Source organism: Bactrocera dorsalis, chromosome 1 (genome assembly GCF_023373825.1).
Source record: "Bactrocera dorsalis isolate Fly_Bdor chromosome 1, ASM2337382v1, whole genome shotgun sequence".
Lineage (NCBI taxonomy): Eukaryota > Metazoa > Arthropoda > Insecta > Diptera > Tephritidae > Bactrocera > Bactrocera dorsalis.
In genome coordinates, this window is record NC_064303.1 from 71509544 (window position 1) to 71529099 (window position 19556).

The following is a 19556-nucleotide window of genomic DNA, read 5'->3' on the forward strand; positions in this document are numbered from 1 at the left end:
GTCAGTTTACACAGCCATATTAGTTTTCGGAGATACCAAATTCAGGCATAAAAGCAACTATTTTTCGTTCTGTAAAAAGCAGCTTTGAAATCGACGAAGAGGTGGGGTGTGTCGATTCCCTTTTCACGGGTTTTTTCCAAGATTTGGCGCATTGTGAACATCTGGTTGTTGATTTTTCAGGTCCATGGCCACACTGATATAGGTTCAATTAGTTTGTAGGCGGTGGGCTTTAATCTTTCACACAATACGCTGGAAAGATCCTCCTTGGAGAATCGGGTTCGCTTTCTCATGGCGTTATTCTTTTGCTGCCATTCAGCAGACTGGAGAAGTGTCTCCCATAACTTAAGAGTAGGTTCTTGAAACCTTCTGTTAGTTGTCGCATTTTTTCACAGAATATTTGAACATTACCCCTGTCGGCCAGCTTGTTAAGCTTTTCCTCTCTCTCTCTTTGTTTGTCTTCATCCCGCACGTGTTGTGGTCGATCGTAACGTTGCCAGGTAGGCAGCCTGTTTTCTCTCCCCTGCGACACTGTACTCCTCGTCTTACCAGCTGTTCTTTTGAATTTTCCGAAAACAATTGATTTCGGTTGCACCTGTACGTAAGGAGTTTGAAATGCCAACACAATTTCCTTATACCAAGTTGTTGACAAGTGCTCTCAGAAAGCAGGAATGCAAGCCGAGTAGAAAATCGTTCGGCTGTCTGTTGTGATTGCAGCTTCCCGATGTCGAATGTTCCTTGTGTTTGTTGAGGCGCAGTTTTTTGCTGCACAGAGGAGGGTGCTAATCTCGCCTCCAACAAGATAGTGGTCCGAGTCGATGTTAGGACCTCGGATGCACGTCTGGAACACTGGAGACGTGTCTTCCGTCTATCACAACATGATCGATCTGGTTGGTGGCTTTTCGATCCAGAGACAGCCAGGTAGCTTGGTGAATCTTCTTATGTTGGAGTCTAGTACTACAGATAACCATATTTCGGACTGCGACGAAGTCGATCAGCGTCAACACATTTGGGGATGTTTCTTCTCGGAGGCAGAATTCACCGACCGTTCTGCCACCAAACTAGCGCTTTTTTATATGGCCACTGTAGTAAATGCCGCAAGGACCTAGTCGTCTCAGTCCTTTTCCTGTCCATCGCATTTCTTGGACAGCGGTGATGTCAGCCTTAATTTTCACGAGGTTATCAACTTCCCAATTAAGGGACCGGACATTCCAGGTGCATGCCCCCAATTCGTAGTTCTTATTTCGTTTGCCATGGTCGTCATCAAATGTTGGGTCTCTCATCCGAAGCTGATTTTTAATTATCATTGGGGGTGTTTTGTTCGTGGCGGATCCCAAACGCACAACCCTGTGAAGGAAATGTTTTGCCTTCTCACTTTAGCTCCGCTTCAAACAGATGTTCTTAGGCTACCCAGAGGATACCTGGTCAAAGACCGGAAGTCGTGAACTGCTTGAGCCATATGTAAAAAAATCGTTTCTGGTCACTCCAAAGTAAATGGCGATCAGAGAACTTTTCTCACAAGACTCCATCCTCCGGATGCTATAAATGCTGTTACCAAAATAGCAGGAAAAGCATTGGAAAGAAGTAGGTGACGTTGGGGTGACAAACAATACTGTGTTGTCATTATCCTGAACATTAAAAGCGCCTTCAATTTAGCGAACTGGACTGTAATTGTTAGAGCTCTGACAGAGTACGCAGAATGTGAGCCTGAAAGGTATAAAGTCACAGGCGGTATTTTGCAAGGGTCACTTATCGCCTGTGTACTCCGGAAGGTAATGTACAATGGTGTTCTGAGAGTCACGATGCGACCAAATGCGGTAAAGATAGTAGGATATGCGGATGACATTGCGGTCGTAGTTGTAGAGAAAACCCTGGACGAGGCGAGGAACGAGTGTATTGAAACCATTAGCAATATTAAAATGACTTGAGACCAATGGCTTATAACTAGCTGCTCACAAAACGGAGGTGATTTTAATGAATAGTCAAAAACAAGAGGAAACAATTGAGTTATGTATTGATGGGCATACCATAAAGTCAAGCCCACATCTTAAACATCTTGCAGTATTCCTGCATCATAAACTTTCATTCAAGCAGAACCTAATAGCCACACACACCAAAGCTGCGAGGTCTGTGTTGGCAATAGCTAGAATAATGTCCAATATGCGAGGCCCCAGACTCGAGTCAGAAAATCTGCATCATTCTTTACGCGGCGCTAATGTGGCTATCTGCAACTAGACAGCTCGTATATGAGAGGAGTTGCTTCGGTACACAGACCGATATAACGGGTGATTTTTTTGAGGTTAGGATTTTCATGCATTAGTATTTGACAGATCACGTGGGATTTCAGACATGGTGTCAAAGAGAAAGATGCTCAGTATGCTTTGACATTTCATCATGAATAGACTTACTAACGAGCAACGCTTGCAAATCATTGAATTTTATTACCAAAATCAGTGTTCGGTTCGAAATGTGTTTATCGACAAATTTTGTTCAGCGATGAGGCTCATTTCTGGTTGAATGGCTACGTAAATAAGCAAAATTGCCGCATTTGGGGTGAAGAGCAACCAGAAGCCGTTCAAGAACTGCCCATGCATCCCGAAAAATGCACTGTTTGGTGTGGTTTGTACGCTGGTGGAATCATTGGACCGTATTTTTTCAAAGATGCTGTTGGACGCAACGTTACGGTGAATGGCGATCGCTATCGTTCGATGCTAACAAACTTTTTGTTGCCAAAAATGGAAGAACTGAACTTGGTTGACATGTGGTTTCAACAAGATGGCGCTACATGCCACACAGCTCGCGATTCTATGGCCATTTTGAGGGAAAACTTCGGACAACAATTCATCTCAAGAAATGGACCCGTAAGTTGGCCACCAAGATCATGCGATTTAACGCCTTTAGACTATTTTTTGTGGAGCTACGTCAAGTCTAAAGTCTACAGAAATAAGCCAGCAACTATTCCAGCTTTGGAAGACAACATTTCCGAAGAAATTCGGGCTATTCCGGCCGAAATGCTCGAAAAAGTTGCCCAAAATTGGACTTTCCGAATGGACCACCTAAGACGCAGCCGCGGTCAACATTTAAATGAAATTATCTTCAAAAAGTAAATGTCATGAACCAATCTAACGTTTCAAATAAAGAACCGATGAGATTTTGCAAATTTTATGCGTTTTTTTTTTTAAAAAAGTTATCAAGCTCTTAAAAAATCACCCTTTATTAGAAGCTTGCTGTGCATTCAGAACAGTATCGGATGATGCAATAAATGTTATATCGGGAAGACTCCCCATAAACATAGCTGCAGAGCGTTGCTCATCAGTCCGAGACATGAGGCTACATATCACCTAGCCAATATTAATAATAACTGCCAAGAATCGATGAAAAGTGCCTTCGAAAATGGCAGGAAAGATAGAATACCTCAACGAAGGAAAGGTGGACCCATTCTCTGATATCCAATATTAAAGACTGGGTTACGCGGGATCATGGTGAGGTGAACTACTACCTTTCGCAGTTTCTATCTGGCCACGGCTGCTTCAAAAGCCAATTGTATAAATTAAAGCATGTGGTCCTCTCTGCATGCACTACGAAAATTATATTGAAACAGCAGATCACTTACTGGTGGAATGCAAAAAAAAGGCAAATACATTCCGATAAACTAGGAAAGCTCTTACCGATACGTTCAAGGGACGTAGTAAATTTTATGTTAACTTCCCATTTAGCATGGGATATTGTATAATATAAACATATATGTACAATAACTTTTATGATTTACACACAAAAGAAACCACTCATGCAGACATCACACCTACACACACAGGATGCCACACACCACAACTCTACATTACCCAACCGTCAAAACGGCTTCCTTCTATTTTCGTGCGTTTTCCGTCGCAGCAGCAGTTAAGTTTAGTTCGATCACACAAGCTAAAGGCCTAACTATAGTGTGCATAAGCTGCCGTATGTTACTGGCAAAAAATTAACGAAAAGCCTGTGAAATGCATAAGGAACGGAGAGTAGACTTTTGAATGACTATAATGTACTTACATGCAGAAGAGAAAATGGTCAATAAACAATTTGTGTATTGATTTTATATTTCGTTTGGATCTTGCAAAAATGAATAGAAAATTAAAATATTTAAAAACAATTAAAATACTTACTTCTGTTTTAGACTAAATATGCATATTAACCAAAGTTAGTGAAGTTAAAAAAAGAGTTCGGTCATGTTCAGTGAGGGAAATTAACAGGCAAAGGAATTAGGATGGTTTTTGTGTACGATTCCGAGAAATGAAGAGGATTGACCACATAGATTTTTTTATATACGCGTGATTGAAATAAAAGGCATCTTGTTTGTCGTAAAAACATTTATTTTTTTCTATTTTCGATTAAATTTTGTAAAAAAAAAAATTGATTTGTCAAAATGATGTATCTGTTGACAAAACATTACTCGTCCTTCATTTTCAAATTCAAAATGATATATCTGTTGAGAAAAAGCGAAAACAGCTGATTCCGTACGGAAAATGCGACCAGTTTCGCATTTTCCTTATGCAAATGACGTTTGAAAAAACTTAACGAAACTTGATGTAAAGTACATTATAGTTGCAATATACAATTTGTGTGTATTCGGACAGTTGCTTACGCTGGCTTAAGCTAGCTTATGCACATTATAGTTAGGCCTTAAGTTAATGGGTTGTATAACAAGTTAAAAAAAAAAAGGTGCGTGGAGTCCCTACGCGCGGATGAAGTTATACTTCTTAGTGATATTCAGAAATGCATATCATTTTATATGAAAGAAAACTAGAAAACTTAAATTCACATTTTATAAATTTATTATGCACATAAAATGAAGAATAAAGCGAAGTCTAAATGAAGGAATTTTGACTCAGAAAGTAGTTCCGTCTCTTCGTTGCGGAAGAGAATATGCAGCGTAATCATCTCTCTTTTGTTCTTCGCCAATTTGGCTGCCGGATTGACTTGTGAAGATCAATTTTTTGTTGGTGACATATTCATATGTGTACGCATATGTATGTTTGTATGCTTGTGATTTATTTTTTCGGCAATGTATGCAAATATATGTACATATAAGTATATATGAATGTATGAACATGCAAGTCAATGCGCACACATGCGTATACATACACTCATATGAGCATGTACAGACACACAAGATAGGATAGAAGATGTATGCCTTTTAACATCGTATACTATACAAATAAATATTTTTCTTACTAATAGAAATTAAAATAAAGAAAAATACTTATTTTTATAGTATACGATGTTAAAAGCAAAAAATTAAAAATTTATTCTGTCGGGATTCGAACCTGGGACCTGTGTTAGCATCTTGACCTTCCAAGCGCTTACCACCAACACCACCATTGACATTAGGTTGCGCTGACTTAAGTAGGATTTGCTTATGAATGCAAGAAACATACGATGGTTCTAATAATTTTGTTTAAGTATAGAAATATACTACTACATGTTCTACACATTTGCTTTCGCAATAAATTTATCACAGCAATACATATGCATAATATGTATATACATATACATAACATTGCTGTGATGCCCTGAGAAGTATAGTCTTAATAAATTTATTTTTAATTTTTGCTTACTAATAGAAATTAAATTTATCACAGCAATATTATGTATATGTTTATGTATATTGCTGTGATAAATTTATTTTCTATTAGTAAGAAAAAAATATTTATTAGTATAGATTTCCAAAAGCACAGAAATGATTCTGTGAATTTATTCATTAAGATCGCCACTCAGAAGTCGTTTTATCCCTTGTAAGCGAGCGATTTTCTTAAATCTCACGCTCCCAGATAAAACGATATACCTCGTCCTCGTGGGTCAATTTCAAAAACCACAGAAATGATTCTGTGTGATTCTGAAAGGCCAACGCAGAGTATTTCAATTAAAAGTCACACAAAATAGTTGAGAATTCGCAGAAAGGCAAACGAAAGAAAAAGAACTATAACTTCAATAATGCACAAGCATACAAACATACATATGCGCACACATGTGAATATGTCACCAACCAAAAATTGAAACATTGTTCTACAAAAACAACAACAGCATAAGCATGGCAACATTGTGTTGTGTTGTTGTGTCGGCCGAGCTGTGCCGAAAGAAACGAACAAACGATCGCCGATTGTCACCGCTTCGCTTGCTGCTCGCACATCTTCGCAGACAAGGTTGCGTTACATTCATATGGATGAAGCGAGGTTGCGCAACTTTGCGTTACTTTTATATGGAAGGTTGCGCAACCAGAATCTATCGCAACCTTTTCTGGCGTCGTATAAGAAGTATAACTTCAAAAAAAAATAAAACCAAAAAAAAAACCTACTACTTGGTGAAATACAGAGAGGTGCGAAATAAACAGTGGTCCTTCGTGACAGGCACTATGGACTAGTGAAAATATTGCAAAATAAAAAAGGAAAATGTAAAGAAAAGAAAAAGAATATTTGTGCGGTGAAATTTAAATAGAGAGATGTATAAGAACATATCTACATGTAAGTGAACAAATTGAAAAAAAAAATAATAATAAGAAATTGTTAAACAAAAAGAAGCAAGTAAAGAAGAGCTAAGTTCGGGTGCAACAGAACATTTTATACTCTTAGAACTCGTAAAAATCAATGCCGGGGAAATACTTTAAGGTGTAAAACCAAACATAGTAAAGTCAACCTGATGCCCAAAAATACTGATATTAATTATATAGGGGCTCTGCCAAGTTTTCGCTTCAATGTGTCCAATTTAGGCACAAAGATACACTGTCATCTGCAAAATACGCTCTCTTATTTTCATTGAGATAACTCACATATTGGCCGATATATGCGGTGCAAAGTCACCCGGAAGTTCGAAAATCTTTATATTAAGTATGTGAGGGCTAAGGGAAGTACTGGTCCGAACCTATTTTTGATATTCAGAAATACCCTTACAAGGGAAGAATTATCCTTAATTTTAGTACATAACTACACACAATCACACATTGACCGACATTTTCGATCAACAGTAAACTATAGGTACCGGGGTCTAAATATTCGGTACCTAGGGGCCTTAAAGACATTATTTGTGGCAATTTGTATCCCGTTATATTAATTCCTTCTTGGTTTGTGGAATTTAAAACTGTGCTTTATGGGAAGTAGGTGTGGTTATTGTCCGATTTCGCTTATTTTCATAGAGTGAAATAGGAATATGAAAAAATACAACATACGAAATTTTGTTGAAATCGGTCCGTCGGTGCAAAAGATTTCAGATTTCACCAAAAAGTAGTCGGTGTCCATCGTCCAATTTGTATGACGGTCCCTATAAAGCCAAAATTTTGCATCACTGGTGCATTTAGTTATTGGTTTATCACGCTTTTAGCAATTTTGAACAGAACCGTTATATGCGGAGTGAGCGGGGTTTTCATCCGATTTCGTCAATTTTCACACTATACTAGTAGGAAGGAGTTCCAACAATATTTGTAGTAAATTTGATTGATATAGCTTAAGAGGCTTAAGAGATATGTATGTACATTAAACTTATTAAAAGACGAGGCCAATTCCACTTTTCCAAAAATTTTTATTTTTTTATTTAGTGCCTACTTGTGGCATTTTGAAGTTTTTCGGTTAATGGCAATTTGTGGGCGTAGCAGTGGACCGATTATGCCCGCCTACGAACTCGAACTTAACTACTCAAGTTACAGCTTGCATGGATGGACGGACAGACAGACAGTCAACCGGATTTCAACTTTTCTCGTCACCCTCATCATTTATATATATATATATATATGTATATATATACATATAACCCTATATCTATGTCGTAGTAAGAGTATACACGGTTGCAAGAGTATAAAAAAAAATAATAATAGAGGACAGCAGAATGAGAAATATTTCTAAACTTCGCGAACATCCAAACCCACTGGCTAACGCCTTTGCAAATTACTGCAATCAAACACGTCTAAAAAGGAGTGATCTACCAGCTTACTAGAGAGCAACGTTCTACCAAAAAAGATCAACCTTAACTTAACTTTCCTTCACCCAAAATTAAATTAAATACTTAATACGAACACATACGATATTACGGAAATTGAAAGCGTTATGGCTCTGTTATTCTTGTTCAAAACTCTTATTTGCATAAAAGCGTTCTCGTTCAAACACATACATAAATATGCATATACAAAATTAAATTTTTTGAAATTCAACAAGTAATTTCGGTATATAAAAAATTTATTGTTTTATTGTTTTTTTTGTAATTTTTACTTGCAAAAAAGTCGTTTAGAAATGGCTCAAGGAGCTCAAAACTTCCCGTCTTTGACCAAGTATCCTCTGGGCAGCCAAACAACATCCGTTTGCAGGCGAGCAAAAGTGAGAAGGCGAAACATCTTCTCCCGCCTCTGTGCAACAAAAAGCGCACGTCAACAAACCAAGGAAGGTTCGACGTTAAGAAGCTGCAATCACAACAGACAGCTGAATGATTTTCTACTCGGCTTACACTCCTGCTTTCTGAGAGCACTCGTCAACAACTCGGTATAAAGGAACTGTGGGACGGCATCTCAAACTTCTTACGTACAGCTGCAACCGAAACTATTGGTATTCGGAAAAGGCAAAAGAATAGCTGGTAAGACGAGGAGTGCGTGTCGCAGCGGGGAGAAAACAGCATGCTTACTTCGCAACGTTACGATCGACCACAACACTTGCGGGATGGGATAGATACCGAGAATTGAAAAGGAAAGCGTGACGCATTCGCCGATAAGCTGGCCAACAGGGGTAATACTCGAAAATTCTACGAAAAAATGCGGTGTCTTACAGAGGGTTTCAAGACCGGAGCATACTTTTGTAGAACCTCCAAAAGTGATGTAGTCACTGATGCCCAAAGCATACTTAAATTATGTAGGGAACACTTCTCCAGCCTGCTGAATGGCAGTGATCTACCTATTTTCTGCATTACGAGTCGGTAGGCTTTTCCCCAAAGGTCATTATCTACCTTTGAGATAAGTTGGTTAAAGGCATTTCTTTTGCTGTTGGCTATAGCCTTATGTAGTTCTTTCCTCTTTTCCGAAAGTTTATAAGGATTTGCGCAAAGTCACCTCTTTCTCTAGCACGTTGTTGTCTATTTCATGTCGAAACGTGAGACATTCAGCTCTCAGTTGAACGATTTCTTCAGACCGTCAGTACAGTGGGGCTTTGTTCCCTCCGTCTTTTCTTCGTGGCATTGGCCACCGTTACTAGTGATTTTGTGATGTGTTTTATCTGTAAGCAGGACTTAAAAAAAAACAGAACAAACGGTTTTTTCGGTAAAATCAATTTATTTTATTCAAACAGTCTCCTTCTGCTTCAATACAGCTTTTTGCTCGGTCCAAAAGCATATCGAACGAGTGTTTTAGCTCGTTGACCGGTATGGCCGCCATTATGCCGGTGCAAACCTTTTGAATAGCCTCTACGTCTGCATAACGCTTTCTGTTCATGAGCAAATGCATTTTTCCGAAAAGAAAGAAGTCGCCGGGGTCATATCAGTTGAATACGGGGAGTAATAAATGGTTAAATGTGGTTTTTGTCAAATAATTGGTCCTTCGAATATTGGATTCTGAGATGTTCGGTCAAAAGGCGATTAATCAATGTTTTGGTTATATTCAATGCCATTTCCTTGAATTTCAATGATGATTTCGGCTGATTTTTCATGAATTCGTGCACAGTTTCGATGGACCGGATGATCACGGATTTTTATTGGCCCACATGTTGATCGTCATTTATGTCCTCACGACCATTTTGAAAACGTTGAAATTGCGCATAACTTGCAGGTAATATTCCTTATTGATCGTTCTTCCCTGTGGCAAGAACTCATGATGCACCACGCCCCTGCAATCGAAGAAAACTGTCAGTTACGATTCGCGATACTTTTTGGAACACACCTCGTACGTCTGTGTTAAGGTCAATGGCGGTTTTTGTCAGCAGGGCTTAGGCTGCCCAGGTTGAGATTTAACTGGAGACACCTCATCATTGTGGTTTTCCAGCAACTTTTTTATAACCTGGACAGCTTAAGCTACCAGTCAGGTGCTTCGTCTTTGGCACTTATCCGTCTCTTGTGGGCAGAAGAGACATCACGTCTCCTTACTGCATCCTTTTGCGGCATGCCCAATTTCTCCACATCTATAGCAAAAGCCGGTGATATCTTTGCCACTTTTACAGCTGCGCTATATATGGCCGAATCAAATCACCGGACAGGTATTGCGATTTCCCGGACCTTTAATCCTACATATTTTTATTTTATTTGCGTCTTTTAGGACCTCTATTGCGCGTTGCTTAAGTTTTTTAGAAGGCGTAAGTTTCGCAGAAGTTAACCCTTCGCTGTTCTCCTTGCTTTGCTTAAGCCGTCATCTGAGGTCTTGAAGTCTGGGGTCTGATTTCATTTTCTTCAGCATATCTGCATAGGAGATGTCGATGGTCTTTGAAATCACCAGAGCTTCTGTGCGCTTCAGCTTTCGTTTTGGAATCTTTGGTTCTGTTTTTTTTCTGTTCCACTTTATTACGTTTGTTTTTCATCAGTTCCCATTCAAGTACCTTGTGTAAATTTCGTTTCTTAGTCTTTGAAGTCTCTTTCACGTTTTCAAGTTTCCTCTTCGCTTACATCGCATTCACAAGTCTCGGCGAAGTTTGTGACTTGTTTTTCCTCCTTTCACAGGTGTTTGGTTTAGTAGCACGCTCAGACGTAGCTCGCTTATACAATGAGGTTATCCGTCCTATGGTGTCAATCATGGCTTGGTGGATAGATCGTCTCTTTCTATCCTCAAGCGTAGCAACCAGATTGTCAATCTGTTCGCCGAGTTGATAAATGGTTTCCATATTTCCTTCAGTTACATTTTGCTGTTTGGTTTGTTTAACACCTGCTGCTGTGCTGTTTTCATGGTTGGTATGTAGTTGCGGTGTTCGCATCACATTTTACTTTCCCCTAAAGGTCATGTGCTCGTTTGTATTTTCAAATTCCGTTTCATTAATATTGTTTGGGGTGATCATTTAATTGGGTCCCCTCTCGAGGCCGCTATCTCTGATCACTATGTGCAATCGCTGTGATGATCCCGTTGTTATCTTTGCAATGAAAGAGTTGACGTAGGTCTTTATGGGTACCTACGTTCAGTGCCAGATCAGCGTTAATCGGGAGCAAGACTAAACCAAAATTGCAGCGTCAACTCAATAACGGCAAGCATCGAACGTATATTCAAGCCGTGCCGGCGTTTTAGTGTTGGCATACGTAACATCAGCCGGCAAGCCATTACAGCAAGATTTCACACCGCTTACTAACGCCGCCGAACACTGTCAACACCAATGTATCAATTTCGAGAACCGTTTCCAGTAGATTTTCACCAGAGTCTTACTGGGCTTAAAATCTTATATCCGTTTTGTAACAATTTTTTCAATTTTCGTTTGTTCTTGGTTAGTTCAGCCGCTCCTGACCTGTAGACAGACTCTACATTAATTACTACAATATATCGATACTGCCAATTCTATTATAAGTGGTGGTGAGTTTTCGTTTACATTGAAACAGCAACATTACTCAAATAAGGACAAACAAACAAGTTGAAGCTTAATTGCCAAATGAAGTGCGCGCGCACATCTCCCTTACGTCGCCCTTCCGTGTCAGTCAGAAATGTGGAACTTTAATCTATCCCTCATGCACAATCTGCTACCGTCCCGAAACCAATACAAAGTTCTTCGTCTAGTACTCTGAACTTTGTCAACACGTCGTTGAATTCTAAGTAATTGTCGGTCTGTCGGCACCATCTTGAGTGCAAAAAATTAGTGTATCTGCCATTTTTTGTTGGAGAGTCATGCCGCATTTAATAGTTTTCTAGAAAACCATGGTGTGAGTTATTGTATATATTGGCAGAATCGATTCTTGTATATATGGCTCAACCAGCTTACGACTTCCAACCAATTATCCCCAGAATTGCTCCTTGGGTTTGGAACCCGCCACGTAAAAACCCCTAACAATGAAAAGGAAAAAATAGCCTTCGATAAGTGACCTTCTTTTTGATGACGACCCCTAAAAACGTTTTAAGGATTATGATTTGAGGGCATGCTTCTGGAATGTCCGGTTCTTTAGTTACGAAGGTGTCACTCTAACGGAGTAAAGGATGACATCACCGCTGTCTAAGAAATGCGACAAGGATTGAGGCGAGTAGTTCCTTGTTCGTAGTGGGAGAGAGACTCCGTCACCGAGTGCGGGCATTCACCCCGGTGGATAAACGTCCAGCTACAATCCGGATCAAAGCGAAGTTCTTCAAAATATCGCTGGTTTACGGCCATGGCCCGACGAAAGAGAAGGATGATGTGACTTCGACGAGGCCCGAACTATGGTTATCTGTAGTATTATATTCCAGCATAAGAAAATTCATCATGCTATTTGGCTGTTTCCGGATCGCTAAGCCACCAACCAGATCAATTATATTGTGATAGTCGGAAGTCATGTCTTCAATGTTTTAGACGCACGCCGCTTCGATTCCCTAATCGGTTAAGATACACTGCCGGCCGAGCTATTCAAATACGACGACGATTGGAATTTAAGTGTGCTGTGCTGAATCCACAAAACGGCAGACCCGACAAACTGCGCCATTTACAATGGGATTAGCCTCCTCAACATCGCCTATAAGGTTTTATCTAGCATATTTTGCGAAAGATTAAAGCCCACCGTCAACAAACTGATTGGACCTTATCAGTGTGGTGTTATGCCTGGAAAATTAACAACTGACCAGATATTCACCATGCGTCAAATGTTGGAAAAGATCTTTGAAAAATGAATCGATATGCACCACCTCTACGTCGATTTCAAAGCTGCTTTTGTCAGCGCAAAAAGGAGCTGCTTTTATGCCGCTTAACCTGAACTTGATATCCCCGCAAATTTAATTCGGCTGTGTAAACTGATGTTTAGCAATACATATACTCTATCGTGCGCCTTCTTCAATCTTCTGCTGGAGAAATTAGTTCGAGCGGCAAAGCTTAATCGAACAGGTACAATCTTCTTTAAGTGTGTACAGCTGTTGCCGTACGCCAGTCTATCTTGTCATCCTCGAAATCCAACGCAGAATAGCTCCTTCCAATAGGTGCTTCTTCGGACTGAGTGGGTAATTGACAGACAAAGACCAATGTAGCTAGTTTCTTATCGCATGGGCGGACGGCAAGTTCTAGAGTACCTCACGGTGGTGGGATCGACCCAACATTATATACAATATGTATCTTATAAACACCAGATAAATCAACAAGTAAAAATATATTGTCATCCCCTTTTGTGGATGGCACAGCCCAAGTATACAGTAGGTAGTGCACCGTTATAGTAATTCTAAGTCTGAATATACTATTCCCGTGGCTCTAGTCTTAGTCTTGGGCCACATTTGCTTCGTTGGTTATATTCCATTTGCATTAAGCTTTTTAGTCAAAGTGAGTATAAAATTCTCTTTTAATCGTTCCTAGTGGAAATATGTAGTATTAACTCCGCTTCGGATTCGTTTAAAGAGGTTCCTAGTTTATTCAACTCGTCTGCTATTTTGTTACCGAAAATATTCCTCTCTTACTAAACCTCTTCTCCATTCACGTCTAGAGGGTATCATCACCCAGAAGTGGCTATTAAAGCAAAGCTTGCTACTACATTCCGTGTAAAGACATGGTAATGCAGGAGTATATTAAGCGTATCAGTCGGATATGACTTAATAGCCGCAATAACCCCTGCTCTTTATACTTCTTTTCTTCTTGATATTAAAATGTGTCTTTAATGCTGGCCAGCAAACCACTGATCCGTATGTTAGAATTTGCCTAATCACGGCCATATATATCCACATATCAATATTCGGTTTAAAGTCCCAGCACCTGCTAAGTATTATTTTGTACCTGCTAAATATTCTTTTGCAGATGTAGTAGGCCGTATATGCTTTATTTATTATTTTCTATGTTAATTTTCTAATTCATTTTGATATCGATTTCCACCCCCAGATATTTAACTGATCATACGGAGAAGAAAGATTAAATTGGTATTTTGGTTTTATTCATGAAAGGCATCAGTTTCGATTTACTGGAGTTAATACTTAGTCCATTGTCCGCGACCCATAGGTGTAAACGTTGTAGCGCTTTTTCCACAATCTCATTGATTGTTGAAGGAAACAGATTAGATATCATCAAAAATATGTCTTTCCAGAATTTTCAGCATGAAGGAGGCTTATGGGCTAAAATATTTTGCGTTATCATCTGTTATTCTGATAAGTTTAGGGAGAAACACCACTTTGACACTTTTCCAACTTCTTAATATGTAAAATAGTTGGATACTGGCCTTCTATTTTCTTTCTTTTCTAGTCTGAGAACCGTATCGTGATGGGAATAATCCTTGTAACCTTTTAATCATGTTCCTTCAAGCTTTAACGAAAGGCACCTTCGGGTTTTAACAGACAAATTAAGAACAAGAATAATTTTGGTGGCGAAAACCAAACGATGTACGATAATGAATGTGAAATATATACATACTATACACAAAGTGCCGTGGAGAAAACCAAACACAAATAAAATACAATAAAAAAAAGAAAACAAATTAGAGTATGCTTATATGTAATATAAAAAATAAAAAAAAAAAACAAAAGAAAGTGGAGTGCAGTACTCTAAGAATATACTATATGTAAATACAGAAAAGGTGAAGTGATAAACACAAAAACAAATTGCAAGGAAAATCAAAATATAAAATCCGTTCCAACAAAAATAAAAACAAAAACAAAAGAGGAGAATATCGGGCGCGAAACCTTACAACAAAACACAATTAAGAACAAAGAAATGGGCGCCAATTTTTTAAAACAACAAAAGTAGAAGGCATAGTCATAAGCAGCAAGAAACCAGGAGGAAATCAGGAGAAAAGAACTGGAGTTGGAACAACACGCACATAAATACATACATACACCTAAAAGCCCTTGAAAGGATTACCAAATGAGCGTAATCCTTTAGTTCATTAAATGCACATATGTATGTTCAAATATCATTGAACATGCTTACTTATCAACAAAGCCGAAATTCTACTAAATAAAAATATCTATTTATATATTAATATACATACATACATACATACATACATATGTATGTACATAAACAACCACATGCATTTAAATTTTAAATGCAATGTTCATCGAATAATAAGAAAAATGCATAGGACACAAATCATAAATTTACAGAAGAGATAACACACACACACACACATGTATTAAATTGTACACTTAAAAACAACCCCATGCAGCATAAAACATGTTAAGCAGCAATAAACAATATGCTGCAATACATACTGACATACACACATACACTTATATTTAGTTACTTAAAATAGTTTTAAAATTTGTATATAAGCATAGAAAATACTTAATAAAAATCAGAATGAATATATTCTCACTCGATGAAGGTCTTTTCATTTCCCCCCACCAAAGGTAAGGAATGATAAATCTTTATTGAGTTATTAACAATGTATGTAACGCGCACATAAATAAATATGGTACATAAATAATTACATACACCTAAAAGCCCTTGAAAGGACTACCAAGTGAGCGTATCAAATCCTTTCGTTCATTAAATGCACATATGTATGTAACGCTAAATCCGTTCATCAATTTTTGGTCGTCAGTCAATTTGTGCGGAACAAACCGTGCCCACACTTTTCGTAAGCCCAAATGTTCGGTCAAAATCCGACAAATCGTTGTTTTTAAGATGTTCAATTCCATTTCTATGAATTTCAATTATGATTTCGGCTGATTTTTGATGAATTCATGCACAGTTTCGATGGAATTTCCGGTTATAATGGATTTTGGTTGGCCCAAATGCTGATCGTCATTTATTACCTCTCTACTACTTAGAAAACGTTGAAACCACTCCAAATAAAAAGCGTGGTTTTTAATAAAAATTAACCATTCAAACATATATGTATTCAAAATAAAATTAAAAAAAAATAATAATACCATTACATTTAAGTAGAAAACGATATTAGTAAAATATACGTTTTTTACCGACATAATCTGAAAAAACGCTTATTTATTTAAAGAGTATTCAATGTATTTTATTTTATCGCTTCGATTCATTATTATAAATCAGTTTACCCTAGGTAAAATTTAATTCGTTTTGACAAATATATATAAAAGAAAGTTGTGTTAGTTACACCATTTATAACTCAAGAACGGCTGAACCCATTTGGCTGAAAAATAATAATTTCAAAACTCATGTTTGTAGGAATCATTTGCATATATGCGTACAATTTTAAACAGATTTTTCCTCAAAAATAATAAAACTACTAAGTATTTGGAATAGTAGAAAAGAGGTGCAACCAAATGGAGTGAAATAGATTATAACTGGCTCAGTAATCAGTCATTAAGTATGTATTACACCTCGTGCATCCCAAAAGAGTGATGTCGATTGGACTTCAGTGGGAAATGGTGAAGCTATGTTTCTATTGTCACACACCGACGCAAAAACTCGGTTTTATTACGACTAAAGAGCACTCAGAATCAGTTATTCGTTGTTTTTGTTGGATTATGAACTTTCGAGGCACTCACATTGCACAGAGTTTTCGCCTCTTTATGCTTGGTAAATATCTTTTCATCGGTGGATTTCCCTGAGTCCAAATTCAACAGTATTTTCCTCCAAAGAGCAATGATTTATTAACACACGAAATGCTCTATGATCTATTTTTTTGTAAACAAGTTGCTTCACAGAAATGCTATATCTCATTAACTAATAGTTATAATCCAACTAACAGAAATCATATAGATGGTAGAAGTAGTACATATTATCTATGTATCAGCCACAGTGAAGCGTGGACGGGTCCTCTAGTGTATAATATAATAAACCTGCAGGAGCCAAAATCTTAAAAATTTTTGGACTCGCTTCCATGCGGCTCATGACGCCATAGTAGGATCTGACGATTCAGACCTACCACAAAATTTGAAACTATTTCAAAAACATATACAAAAAGAACCACGGGTTCAACTTCAAAAGTAAATACAGGAAACCAAAATACTAAAATTTGCCAAAAAACGCCATGTTGCTCAAATGCGCAAAAATTTCAGTTGCTACACAGCGAAACTCAAAGTAGGCCGATTTCAAAACCAATTACCACCATAAGAGCTCAAGTTGAAGAAACCTCAACCACTACGAATCGAAGCCGTTCTGCACCCTCCTCTAATTTCATAGTCCTAACTCCAGGGTTAAGGAGTACCCATTCTGGCAATATCTGAGGCAGGTATGGAGTTACTATCATTCATATGCCGAGAATAAATAAAATGCAAAGAATTGCCGATAATACAGAAAATGCAAATAATAAACAACCGGTATACCAAAACAATAAAATAAGAATAATAACCGCAAATCCAATTAATAAAAGCACACAATGCATACACTTGTTTACTGAAATAAAGTTCGTTGCTGTACGTATGTACAAGTAAATACATATCAAATACTATGTTAAAAACAAATTCGTTATCAGGATTTACAGCATGTATTCTGCGCCCACGGCAACTCTACCCGCAATACTCCGAAATACATGCAATCATATATATGGAACATAAGTGTAATACAAGACAAAATATTCTCCTAGAGGGCTCAGCTTGTTTAAATGAGCTAAGGTTCCTCCCCCTACCACACTACTCTATTCGAAAAAAAGTGGCGCACCTAAGAACAACACACCACACCTGAGAACCTCACCACGCTCAGCACGATGTCGCCACCCGACGACACCTCAAACTAGCAAGCAACAAAAAGGATAATCACCAGAAAAAAAAGGAATCGAATTGGCTTCATTCGTTTTTCGACACCCCTTCCGCGTGTTAAAATAAATTGCAATTAAAAACGTCGTCACGTCGCGCTACAATATATTGCGATTAAAAACGTCGTCACACGTCGCACAGTGATCGATTTGAAGTATTTAGGCGGCCAAAAGTCAAAATCTTAATTACGTAAGAGGCACAAAATATTGACGTCTACGTATAGTAAACACTTCCGCGAATTACCCCCCACCATTTTTTTTTCAACAACCATACGTCACCGCTTCCGAGCAGTTAGACGCAATTTGATCGTTGAGTTGATACGTAGTTCTATTTGGGTGCCCAAATTATATCAAATTTTGCAATACGCATGTATGTTTATTTTAAGTTGTGTAGTGAAGTGAAAGTGAAAGTGATTCCCATAGCTAAGGTAAGTTTCTATTAAATAAAGAATAGTTTTAACTTTTATTTTTAACTTTCGTTATATTTTTCGGTAGTTGAACATACCCTCTTTTCACATAAAAAAATGTAATTTTTTTAATTTCAAAAGCAATTTTGTTATGGATCAGGGTTCGTCCGGATCATATTTGTTTGTTTATTGAATACGTTACACATTCAGCTTTTCTGTAAAAAAAACAACAGCCGCAGAATCCCGCTTACTCCTTAAAGACAGCAGTTCAAAGTATTTTGTTAAAAAAATTTAAAAACCCATTTCTTTTAATTTTATGTTTTTTTTCAGTTATGGAGATACCTAGTTCGTCGGGGGTGAAAATAGTGACCCATAAATGTATGTTTGAGCAAATGCAACTACAAAATTTGCTAAGTATGGATGAGAAATTGGAGTTTTTAGAAAACCACTTGCTATTGTCTTGCGGCGACACTGTGGAAAGAAATAAGAGCCTTAAGCATAAATTTTCCTACATCAAACACGAATTTAAACAGAGATGGCTTAAAGCTCATAAAGTTGAAGAAGTTTTTATGAAAAACAACCAAAAGTGGCTGGAAGGCACTTTTGAAATACCAGTGCATTCGCTTAATCAACCAGGTCGTCCGAGCAAATCATTTTCGGATTCGAGTGAACGAAGCAAGAGAAGAAAAACTGAGGGAATTCGATCAAATGTTGATGATGAAATGGTTATACATGCCGCACAAGTCATATTGCAAACGAAGGGAAAAAGAAATGCCTCAAAAGTGCTCGATATACGAAATTCACCAACAAAGGCTAGTCAATATAGAAAAGCCTATTCCAAGGCCAATGAAACAACTGCTCCTTTGATCCCGTTCCAAGCACTCAAAATGTTCGTAGAAGCTGACCTAACAAGACGACAATATGAAATAATAAGGGCAACTAACCCAAAGCATTACCCTTGTTAAGACCTTTTGTGGAAAGCAAAACAAGAATGCTACCAACCAAAGACGGCATTGCGGGTAACGGCTACCTGCGCAGAAATTAGTTTACAATGCTTAATGGATCATACTATTCAACGATTATCAATCTACCTAGAAGAAGTGTTATCAACCCTTAACGAAATTGAAAGAAAATCATTAATGGTCATTTATAAATGGGGGTGTGACGGGTCACAACAAGCACGGTACAAACAAAAATTCTTGGAAGACGCCGAATCCGATGCTAGTATATTTTTGAGTTCTTTTGTCCCACTTCGAATTATTTGTGATAAAGAAAACAATAAAGTGTTTTGGCAAAACCCAACACCATCATCACCACGATTTTGCTGCCCCATCAGATTTCGGTTTGTGAAAGAAACTACAGATGTAACATTTTTTCCAGTGAAGTTATAGAACTATTGGAACC

General features: G+C 37.9%; 1 protein-coding gene and 1 pseudogene across 10 annotated transcripts in view; both read right to left on the minus strand.

Annotated features, from left to right (window-relative positions):
* Window positions 1-19556, minus strand: part of LOC105222100 (electroneutral sodium bicarbonate exchanger 1) — a 762556-nt gene that overhangs the window by 319675 nt on the left and 423325 nt on the right. The window lies entirely within an intron of this gene.
* Window positions 5755-5884, minus strand: LOC125775926 (small nucleolar RNA U3; annotated as a pseudogene).